The sequence below is a fragment of the Perna viridis genome, chromosome 8, assembly GCF_037379345.1.
Source record: "Perna viridis isolate PV_CMFRI_1.1 ecotype Kerala chromosome 8, ASM3737934v1, whole genome shotgun sequence".
Lineage (NCBI taxonomy): Eukaryota > Metazoa > Mollusca > Bivalvia > Mytilida > Mytilidae > Perna > Perna viridis.
The window spans coordinates 15,595,936-15,608,218 of record NC_142452.1 but is presented as its reverse complement, the minus strand read 5'-3'; the positions used below and the strand labels follow the sequence as shown (position 1 = coordinate 15,608,218).

The 12,283-nt window shown below is 31.3% G+C and overlaps 1 long non-coding RNA gene across 1 annotated transcript; it reads right to left on the bottom strand.

Moving 5' to 3' along the window:
* Positions 1-1,457: 1,457 nt before the first annotated feature.
* On the bottom strand, positions 1,458-11,789 carry LOC148609489 (uncharacterized). Its single transcript, XR_015924797.1, has 8 exons — positions 9,960-11,789; positions 8,597-8,676; positions 7,373-7,441; positions 6,296-6,367; positions 3,734-3,806; positions 3,320-3,436; positions 2,636-2,707; positions 1,458-2,359 (listed from the first exon to the last, which is right to left on the bottom strand). It is a non-coding gene; the product is annotated as an uncharacterized LOC148609489 (long non-coding RNA).
* Between the last annotated feature and the right edge of the window lie 494 nt (positions 11,790-12,283).

Here is a 12,283-nt window from a genome sequence, read left to right as displayed (position 1 = left end):
CACCACTTCTTGTGTGAAATTTCATCTAAACAAAAAAATGTATTTTATTGAATGTTTATTGAATCAAAATATCTATATGTAATACCACTACCTACAGTTCAATGATAGCATCAAAATATCTATATGTAATACCACTACCTACAGTTCAATGATAGCATCAAAACTTCTATATGTAATACCACTACCTACAGTTCAATGATAGCATCAAAACTTCTATGTGTAATACCACTACCTACAGTTCAATGATAGCATCAAAACATCTATATGTAATACCACTACCTACAGTTCAATGATAGCATCAAAACATCTATATGTAATACCACTACCTACAGTTCAATGATAGCATCAAAATTGTTTTAACACCTGATGTGGAACATGAGTCAGATCATTTTCGGCCATGAATCTGAAACATTGATTAAATGTCAAATGAAGTATCAATCCAAAGGGCACTACCAAATAATACATGCAGTTAGTTCAAGCAAGAAAAAAATTGCAAAAATAAATTGAGTGATCATGACCTTTCAATATGAAATACATGTTAGTTAAACAGAGCATTGCTTGTCAAAAAATAGTTGCAAAATTGAATCAATATATTGAAGATGTGGGTCCAAGTCTGAGCTTACATATCTCAGTCCTGTTTTATGTACACTAATTTTGTTGATTTCAGATGTTTGTCCAGTTTACTTCCAAGTTGTCTGCTGTGCTTGCAGCATGATACTTAGTTAGAAGTGAATGATTTTGTCCTAATGTTAATATGTTTGACAATGTTGGTCATTAATGTGTCTTTGTGTCATTATTTGACTTTTTAGTTTAATTTGAAGGAGTGTCATCGTTCTGTTTCTGTGGATTTTATTACTTTTGTTGTCAGGGCCTTTCAGAGCTTACTTAAATGTGTGTTTACACTTACTGAAGACCTTTTGTTGATCTCTATATTTACAATTTTTATAGGGGTTATGCAATGGTGCATTTGTTGCACTTCACTATATCTGTTCCCTTTTCTAGTATCAGAGATAATAATGTGTTGTAATTCTTAAATTTTGATGCATTGCAATTTAAATTTGGTTCAATATAATGGTTTCCTTTATTACAGTACATTTATTTTCTTTTTTCAGTAGGAATTTTGTGAGTATTAGGTACTGTAAACCAGTTTGTTTTTAATGGGCAAAATCTGAGACATGACCTTTATATTATAATGTTAGAAATAAAATAACAGTTATGGTGGTTACCAAGATTATCTGATAAAACACATTTAAGCATAAAAGAGGTGACCTTCTGAGCAGGTCTGTCTGTAACTTACAGATACTTAAGTGATTTTCCAATGTTGATCATGGAATTAAATATAATGGTTGTCATCTTCGGTTCCTATATCTGTAACCGAAGTTCTTCTAAATTCTCAAAGTTAATGAAAGCTTCTTTATTTAATATTTGTAATTTATTTGCATGTAGATCCCTGGAATGATTAAAAATAGTATTTAAATAAAGTATTTATGGTGGGAGTTAATTATTACAATTCTTCTATTACATGTACATAGTATAAAAATAAGTATGTTATAAGTACTGAAATATGTCAATCCAAAGATAAAAAAGCCACATACCCTGTTTAAATACATTATAATAATAAAAAAATGATCATATTTATGCTATAAAAACAAAAAAAATCTGTAAGTGATACCATACCATATGGTATACCTACAGGAGGAATGTGTTAAAATTTCCAGCCGCTGTGATGAGTAGTTGCTAAGAAAAGTGCAATGAAAATTTCAACTTTCAAAAATAGAAGTAAAAAAATAAACAAAGCCTTTGGTAAACAGAAAGTTGTTGAAATATTTCCAAAAATGGATCCAATCATATGGCATAGCTACATGTAGAATGAATTAAAATTTCAAGTAGCTATGATGAGTAGTTGCTGAGAAAACTATGACTGAAAAAATTGTTACAGACACACAGACAAGGTAAAACTATACCAACCTCTCCTGCGAAACAGGAGTATAAGGATTGTACTTGTACTTGTAAATAATTAAGGAGGTAAACATGGGGTAAGGGACATAACTCTTCAAATCAGTGATATGTTTGTATCATATACAATTTCACAAAAGCCTTTCAAACTTCACATTGAAACAGAATGAAATCAGACCAAGTTACTTTGAAGCCTACATAAGATGGATATAAAATGGTGAACACAAACGTTCCAATGATTTTTAGGAGTTGTGTCCCTTACCCCCAGGTCTACTACCATAAATTGTAAATGTTGTTTAACTTGTTCAAATGACCTACTTACAAATGAAGAAGTCCAACCAGATTATCAAATACACCTTTTGGAATAGTAGACAGACTGTTTTGGTGTAGTTCACTGATGTTACTAAGATTGTGAATAGTTTGTGTCAGAAGTGTTTTGTTAATCTCAAACAATTGAACAGTATGTATTTAAATCAGGAGTTCACTTCTAAAGCTGTCCTTCATCTCTTTTACCCAATGTTATTTTCATATCAGTAAATTATAAAAAGTCATTTTATTTTAAACAATAAAAACGAAAAGAAATCAATTACTCCTTCCAACATAAGCAAATGGTATAACATCAAGAAATTTACTCTGACTGGACTTAGCTGAACGAGGTGTGAATAAATTCAATACTTACATTACTTATAAGTTTGTATTCCCAGAGAAAACGTATGGCTGGATATAGTCTATTGCATTACGACATAAATTCCTGTAACAGCAAAGAACAAGTGCCAGAATTACATTATCATTGTCATCAAAAATATTACAATAATGCAGGTATATTTGAACTTTACACAGTTTAGTGTAAAACCGTAAATTGAGATTATTGTGGTGATGGTTTTATTTTGCTTTTTTGGGACCTCTCTGAAAAGTACCAAAATTAAACGAACATAAATATTCCATTTGCCTAAGTTTTGTCAGCCAATATATATTGGTGTACTAGAAGGTGTGGATAAAAGCAAGTAATGTAAAAACCTAACAGTTTTAAAGATTTCTTTATACCAACAAACATTTACTGACAACATTAGTAATGAGGTTCACAAGCAAGCATTTTATATATGCTACATATCTTTAATTGATTTGACAACTTTTTTGCCAAAATATAACTCTTACTAATTATTTTTATGGTTAACAACAACAATGGTCAGATTAGCAAACATTCTGTTTAGGATAGGACAATAAAGGATAGTTTGTTTTTACTGTGAGCAATAATAAAACACTTATCATTCAGAATGCACCAAAATTCATCACACTTTATCAAAATTTAACATGCATATTTTAGAAAATGCCAAAACATCCCAGTTTACAGTATCTACCTAACCTTTTATTTTTGGCTAAACTGTGCAGCAGAAATCTTGTCTTTTTCACCAAAAAATCATCAAATCGAAAGTTATGATGCCACAAAATTTTCTGTCATGATGTTTTGTGAAATCAACAGCTGAGTAAAAAGACCAAGATAAATAAAGCATAGAGGTACAAACTTACAGACAGAAAACTCTACTTGTTTAAGAGCAGAAGTATGATATAGTTCTACATTTTAAATTAAATATATGTTAATTACACTGACAAACAAATAACAATAAATTGTAAAAGTAAACTCAGATCTTCCAATAATTAAAAAAAATAAATATAGTCTATAAAGCTAACAAAAAGTGATGGGTGGTGATTCATGTAACAAGTCATAGCATTTATACATTTACAGCACAATATTTAAAGGAAAAAGACTTCTACATACAAATGAAGCTGTGGTGATTCTTTGATGTTGTTGATGTGTTTAGCTGACAGTTTCCTGATTAATCTGTATACCACTGTAATAAGAAATTAAATGTCTATGATCTATTTCACATACATGAGTATAGCCCCCATAACCTAGTATGTAGGCAAATTCCTTCAAAAATTTCCCTGTGATCCTAAAATTTTACACTGAAACCTGTCTAAACCCTGCATAATCTGAAAACCTGTCTAAACTGAACCCTGCATAATCTGAAAAGCTGTCTAAACTGAACCCTGCATAATCTGAAAACCTGTCTAAACTGAACCCTTCATTTCTGAAAACCTGTCTAAACTGAACCTTCATATTCTGAAAACTTGTTTAAACTGAACCCTTCATACCATATTCTACCATGTATACCACACACTTTTTTTTCAACTTTTTCTTTGCTGCAGAAGAGGGATGTGCAGTATACACCAAAACAATGAGTTTCTAGATTTTTTTTCTAGAGACATAATTCTCAGGTCCGTAATTTTCGAGAATCAGAACCAAAGTCCTCAACTAAAGACAACATCGAGCCATTGTATTTTTGAGAACATTTTTATGGGAAATAAACAAATAAAGTTTTACCCCTTATTAATAGTTGTTTTATCCATCAATGCCGTTTCCTTGTATTTCATAGTTTGTACAAAAAACCACAACTAGCTAAGAATCTTATTGTTCTCTTAAATCAAGTCGTCTAATTATAACTTCTTCACCTGTGTGCAGTGGAGCGTTAAACACACAATACCGGGAGTGCCAACCTGCCCTTTGGCCCATTGTCATTTAATTATCAAATAACAAAAGATCAATTTTAAAGGTGAAACAATTATTACTAATCCTTTAATCCGCTTGAACTGTTTCCAGATGTCAGATAACAATACACAACTTGGCAAATTAAAACATCTTTTTATAAACGGTCGAACTTGACGCTATTGTTTTAGTGAATTACCCGATTTGTATTCGAACAGGAAATGTAAACATTTCAGCTGACTCAGATCCAATACATCACTATTTATAAACTATTTTAATTAATAAATGGCTTGCAAACGCAGGGAAACAGAAAATACTTTTATGTAAAAAATTAATGATGAAAAGGTACGTATTTCGGGGGAATTTACTGGAATCCTTTCATCTCAATGTGGTCTTCTGCTGGTGATTTTTCCTTGCTTCCCAGTGTGCGTTTTACAAGGAAACTAACTTTTTTCGCCGGTCTCCCTTGCCAAGAGGGGGTTGCACAGAATACACAGATGCATGTAATACACAGAAGAATACGATAATCTGAAAACCTGTCTACACCAAACACTTTTTAAAATCCTTTATATCAATTAAAAGTATATTTTGAATATAAGTAACCAAAACACCTGTCTAAACCAAACAACTCTCTAAACCAAACACATGTCAAAACCAACACCTGTTTAAACCAAACCTTGTCTAAACAAAACACCAGTCAAAACCAAACCCTGTCGAAACCAAACATCTGTCTAAACCAAACAACTATCTAAACCAAACCAATTTTAGACTCCATAAGGGGTTCTGTTTAGACAGGTTTTTCTGTAATATGAATCCAACACTTATACAGGTATTATAATCAGTTCTTAAAATATATAAAATCTGAAGATAAAATATAAGATACACAAAAGTATAATTACATAATTGGTATCTTAATGGTATTTATAGTAATAAAAAATCAGTAATGTTTCTTGTGGTCGATTTTACAAAAAATCATCAGTGTGAAATCAGTTTTAGGTTAAGACATCACAATACTTTGATCTTTTATGACATCATAACTTACGACTAATTTTACACTTGCGATTTTTGTGGACGGGACTGCTGGAAATTTTAACTTTATACTCAGCGTCACATAAATAAGATACTGTTAAAATTTGAATAAAAATATTTTCTACGACTTTATTGACACCTACCGTCATTTAAATTGTCTGAAATGACTTGCTCATTCGTTTAGCAAAACGGCTTTTCCCTAAATATTGAATCTTTAAATTCCGGTGAGATTTTAATTCTCGGTCCCAATATTTACATTGTCAAAAGTCGGCCATATTTACAGTGATTGGATTGCTAGGAGATGTTGTTTACGTTTAAATGGTTTGTCCAAAAACCAAAGAACCCAGAATGCGTTTCGGCGTTAGTTTGGATATCTCAGATTTATTTTACGCGAACAATGTACAATACCGAGAAGTTCATCAAGCAGATGATTGTCACAGGAGTTCGACGGGAACTTATGAACTTCGTTTGTAAACAAATCATCCCGTAGAAACCAACATGGCAGATATTAGTATGGGATTTTCCCATAAGGATTTGTTACGCACGATTTAAGCCAGTAAGCGACTCATTGGTACTAACACGTCATGCATATATGCGAACTATCTTCAGATTAAATAATAGAGAGACAACTCTAGCGGTAAGTCCCGACGGTTTGAAAAGTACAGCTTCAATTCTAAAATGTGCTGTATGTGACGTCGAGTATAGTAAATAACTCGAATTAATTCTACAATGTTCCTTTAGTCATTGTATGTTTCAATTACTTACAAGTAAACAAGACTTGGAAGACTACCAAAGCCTAATACTGGGAAATTGATGAAAGCATTTCCTCCAAGACTCCTAAAAATACAAAATAATCATATAATAATAAAAAACAAACCAATGTTTGTTGAAGAAAATTTTGATAACAATAGAACATGTTTTAGGTACTGTTATTTCTATTTGACCATCATTTTCTTGTGAGATAAAAAATATTATGTATCACTCAACTATCAGGGAGGATTTAAAAAGTGTATTTCAGCCAAATAGGAAGTAAATATATAGGTGTTAACAATCCCTCTTTCAGTAGAAACCTCCTGTTATTTTCATGAAAAATTCAACATTCTCCTGCTTACCCGCCTGGGTCAAAGCAGGAGATTTCGACGAATTTGTAGAAATTTCTCCTGTCTTATTTGAATTTTCAGGTTAAAATCGTAATGAATTACTTCAATTTCTGTCAAAAAGTGGTAAGAGCAAAAACTTGGCAAATCTCCTGCTTTGAGAGGAAGAACAACCATTTTAGAATTTTTGATAGTTACCACCTAAGAAATATATACAATAGAATAAAGAACATTTCCTCGATAACTACTTCAAATAATTTGCATAAAAATTTGCTGTATTGTAATTTGTTAAGTTCAAAACCTGAACACTAACTTTACTCAAACTGACATGAATGGAAAGATGGAAATATGTGCTCAATGTATTTTCAAATAGTAGAAATGAATTTGAATAAAAATAAAAGTCTCCTTATTCATGTTTTTTTTAATATGATAAAACTTAAGAATTTTAATCAGGTTTGGTGGAATCCAACACAAAAAGGGGGGTTACAAACTTCAATATATTATAGTGCATATTGTTCAACTGAAAAAAAGCCCTTTAATGCTATAGTGATTGTCTCATTCATACATTACTACAGTAAAACTGATGCAATTTGCAATTTGCAAAATATGTCCCGAAAATGTCGGTTCACACATTGTCCCATGTTAAAACCCCCATGGGGATTTTCAAAAGTTGGCAGGCATGGAACATTCGGTAAGTCATTGCTATCTATATAATAACTGATTTCATCTACCTTACTTTACTTACATACTTCTAAGATTAGGACCTGTAAGAAATCCATTAGGTATCCAGTATATCTTATTTCCAGTTAAAGCCCTGAAATTCATAATCAATTAAATTATTCAACAGAATATTTACAATCATTACAGCACCTGACCCAATCTGGGCAAAAACAAAATAAAAAATGTTCATTTGTTTAAGTGTTCAATAGCAGGCCCAAACGACACATAGCTCCTAACAGGAATAATACCCTCACAGCCTGTTGAACCCTGTAAATTTGGGGAACAGTGTGGACATACAATTCTTATTGGACATAAATGTAATTGGAGATTGACTTAGTACTTATGACACACAAAGTTGCTGCCATTCTAAAACACTCAACTCCAAACAGAAATCAGTACCATTTTTTTGTTGTTGACAACACAATAACAGAATATGACTGCAAATATACTTTAAATATAAATTCCTGACAATATGCACACATCTCTATGGAAATCTAACACTTCATTAGTTACATTACAATCCTGTATGTTGTTAAAGAGGAGTTGTGGACAACACATCAAACCAAAGAAGTGCTAATAAACCTCAAAGTCCAACTGCCATCATTTCTGTAATTTTTGCCAAAATATAAAATCCAGAAAATATGCACCTTTCAATATGGTAATTTAACACCAAGTTTCATAACAATCCTACAAGTTATTGAGGAGGAGTCGCAGACGATGCTTCAAACTCAAGATTTGCTAAAAAAATGTACAAGTCCATCAGCCATCATTTCTACAATTTGTGCACAATCTTAAATTCCTGACAGTATGCACATCAGTATGTTGTTGTATTATGTCCCACAAAGTTTCATAATAATGCTGCAAGCTGCTTAGAAAATAGTTCTGAATAGACAAAGACAAAGACAGACAGGATGAAACCTATATACCCCTGAACTTTGGGGGTATAAAAAAATAACAGAAGAGCGAAGGGCACTAAACAAATAGCCCAGGCCTCCCCTTAATACAGTTGTGAATTTTTAAATAGTCATTTTTTAATATGCCAAAACATGAAAGACACTCACAAATGAATACACTTGTATACTTTCATAAAAATCAATACATAACATCGAAAATGTTTTATTAAGCAATGTATTATATGAACAAGTGAATATAATTCCTATTTTTCCATATTGTGTTTTAAGAAACACAAGTATCCCAATTAATCTGTAAATCTCAGGATTTGCTACCGTCCTATCCTTCCTATACTTACAGTTGAGTAATTTGAGTCGTGCTTAAGTCAGGCATTGTTGTTATACCACTATTCTCTATAGTCCTGTTACCAAACAAAATCTTAAAAAAAATTAAAAATTATTAACTTTGTATAAGTTGGATTATCTCCCTTCATAAATTTTAACCTTTACAGAATCTTCAGTGACATTTCATAGAAACTTTTTCTTACAGCTTTCAAAATGAAGCTATACGGAACATATAACGGTTTCATTCCTATTTCTTCTTCAAATAAGTAGATGGCAGATTATGTTGAATACTAAGTAGTATTCCAAATAAAAATCATGCAAAATGTGATTTACAGTTGGAAATCCTACATATTTTTACTTTTGATATCTTATTTAAAATGTTTAGAAAACAGAAAGTAACATGTTGTTTTTCATATAACCCTTGTTCTAGGGAGATAAAAATTATATGATGTACTGTGGAATTCAGAATTAAGGGAGACAACTCTGTAAATGACCAGGGGTTGAAAATTCCTAAAGCCTGACGCCCGGGACTAAAAAAAAATTAAACTCGGACTTCCCATTTTTCAATGAAATAAGTCCATCAGGCATGGCAAATCTAAAAAAAAAAATAAAAAACTCTTTTTTGAAAGATTTTTTTGTCATTATTTGGACCATGTGTCTCGATTTATTCCCTGACCTATCAATAGTTATAACTTTATTTTTAGAATGGGTATTCACTAGATTGGTCTACTGATTAGTCATTCTCAAGTCTGAATCACACCTGTGCTTGATCAGACACATTTTTTTGACGTACTACAAATTTTATTAATCAAGCACTGGAATGATAAAAATCAAATTTTGAGGAAAATATCGTTGTTCAATTACAATATCACGTTTAGAAAAACACAGGAACGGAAAGCTGATGACAAGGCATCAGACCGGGAGACGGAATCAATTGACACTGTGTCTTCTTCTCTGCAAACATAGAAATATAAATACGAATATCGGATAACAAAATTGCATTTGTATATCTTACGAATGGGACTTGACAAAACATTGTTCGGGCTTAGTGTACAAAAGATGAAAAAGTCCAGGGCACGGGTCTTCCCAAAAAAATTTTCAACCCCTGATGACGCTGAAATACAATAGAAACTATTGGATTTTCTGTGTGAATTAAGAGCAGACAGAATTGAATTGATAATTTTATATTCATACTATAGACCTATAATGCAACTTATTAACAAAAATAAAAATATGTAGACTTTTTTGGGGTGTATCACATATTACATTATTTGTGTGATTCTTACAGACTGCTACTTAATTTAAAAAAAAAATGAATTCAAATCATATACAAATGTTAAAACAAAGAATTGTTCAATTGGCTTTGTACAAACTTACAACTTGGTAAGACTGGTCAGGTTTACAAAAGCATGTTCCAGTATGTTAAAGGCAGAACAGAATTTTATGGATCTGAAGCAAAGGAGTTTTTCATTAATATACAACATTCTAGCCAGTCATTTAAGATATATAAGATGTCATTACGATCAAAGATTAAAAGGTACAATAAATATTTTTTACTTACCATAATTATTAGAATTGTTTCAATTCTTCACGAAAATTTAATGAAAATTTGTTATAAAGAATTCTTCAGTATTACAAGATGTACATTCTATCCAATAATTGGTAAAGACTTAAAAAAAAAATTAAACGTAACACTTAACACAACCCTTTTTTTACCTGTCAATCCTTTTTATTCATGGAATCCATGTACAAAAATTTCTTAAATTTCTAACTGAATGCTACATACATGTATTACCCTGCTCTATACCTACATTTCTGTTGTGTCTACATTTTCAAATGTTACATAAGAAATTTCTGGAAACGTGTAATGGGTCACATACTTACAAAAGAACCAGTTCTATCATCTATCGTATCATACAATTGTGGATAGTGCATTCATTTGGATTTATTATAAGGTATTTTGGGCATACATGAAATATTGAGTTTCCGTTTCCCTAACTGCCCAGAAGTAAAACAAAAACTTTGAACAAATAAATTCCCTTCCTAAAAACTAGTTTAAATTATTTATGAACAAAGGTACCTCTCAATTGTTTGCATCAATTAATCTTAAATACAGCAACTTAGAATGAGAATGTTTTATAAATATTCTCTGATGGCTACATTTAATTCAATTCAGTCATCTGGGAGGAATTCATTTTTTGAACAAGAAAAACCTGACAAGCAAGTATTCACGAATACTATACATGTAGATATTAAATGGAATTCAACAAACAATCTAAAATCATTTCAATGAAATTGTCTTAATAATACAATGTAATATATAAACACATGAAAAAACACTTGTTTGAAAATATACTGTAACTGCCTTGGTACAATATAAATGTGCCTATGTTGACATAATGGAGTGTCAAGTTTTCATGGACTTGAAAACTAAAAACATTGGAACACACTATACACTCTAGGATTTGAAACACTATATTAGCCAACTTATTCCATTGATGTTGGAACTATGTCACTGATCTTTTTAACTTGATTATGTTCATTTAACTAAAATTAAGAAGACAAGATTTATTAAAATCCTCAGAGACAGGACTTGTCTACTTAGTGACTGAAATGGAACAATGGATTGGTTTTTTTTTTAATAAGACTTAAAAAATGACCTCACCCCATTATTAATGATTCCCTTCAAGAAAACCCTCTCCAGAATATTGATATGATTGGAGGGCATTTTACATAAACAAAAGTTTATAAATTATTTTGTGATAAATACTGTACCTGATTGGTTAACATAATTTTGTTATAGATCAATGGATAAAAAAAATATTGACATTTCAGTTAAATTCAGAGCTACTTTTCTCATGTTTAAAAATAAACTAAAATAAACTTCGCGCAATAAACAATATGCACATGGAAAATTTATGTTATTTTTCAATAGACAAAAATTTATTATTGCAAATTCTTAAATAACTAGGGAAATTTGGTTTCCGGAAATAAAAAAAAAAATCAAGTTTCTGTCGGAAGCAAAACACTTATGGAATTCACGGCAAGTCTGGCAATGCTACTATTGCACTGCAAGAAAATGTAATGGGATAGATAAGGATTGAAACAGCAAATATGAATGTACATCTGATTAAGATATGAAAAATGTCGATTTTTTGTCATGTTAGATGATGCTGCTGGAACTGGAATGCGAGAATTTTGCGGGAAAATTATAACTATAATCGAATACGGTTTATAATTTCCGCAACCTCATCCCAGCTTGCATAACAACATTACAAAAACGTCCATACATAGCAGCATTGTCATCTAAACATTAGAACATTTCAAACGTTCGCCGAAGTAACATATAATATGGAATAGGCATTGCCTAAATTAGCGAGCACCGTGAGCTTTACCATACGTGTACCATCTGTATACAATCAATATTTCTATTTGAAAATCTCTCTTCCCTCGCTCTCAAAATGGTCAATAACTTTGTAACACTTCGCAATACTGTACATTTTTTATCCCTTAAGGGCAATATCCATTTCAGTTTTGGCCTGTTAGATCAATCTGTACAGTTACCGGAAATATTACAGTTTTCCACGGATAGTAGGAATATTTTACACATATCATGTGACGTAAACAAAATGCAGACGACAGCTGCAAATTCCAAACAAGAAAATGATTGCCTTTCCTATCTTAGAAAAGCTATGCTTCGA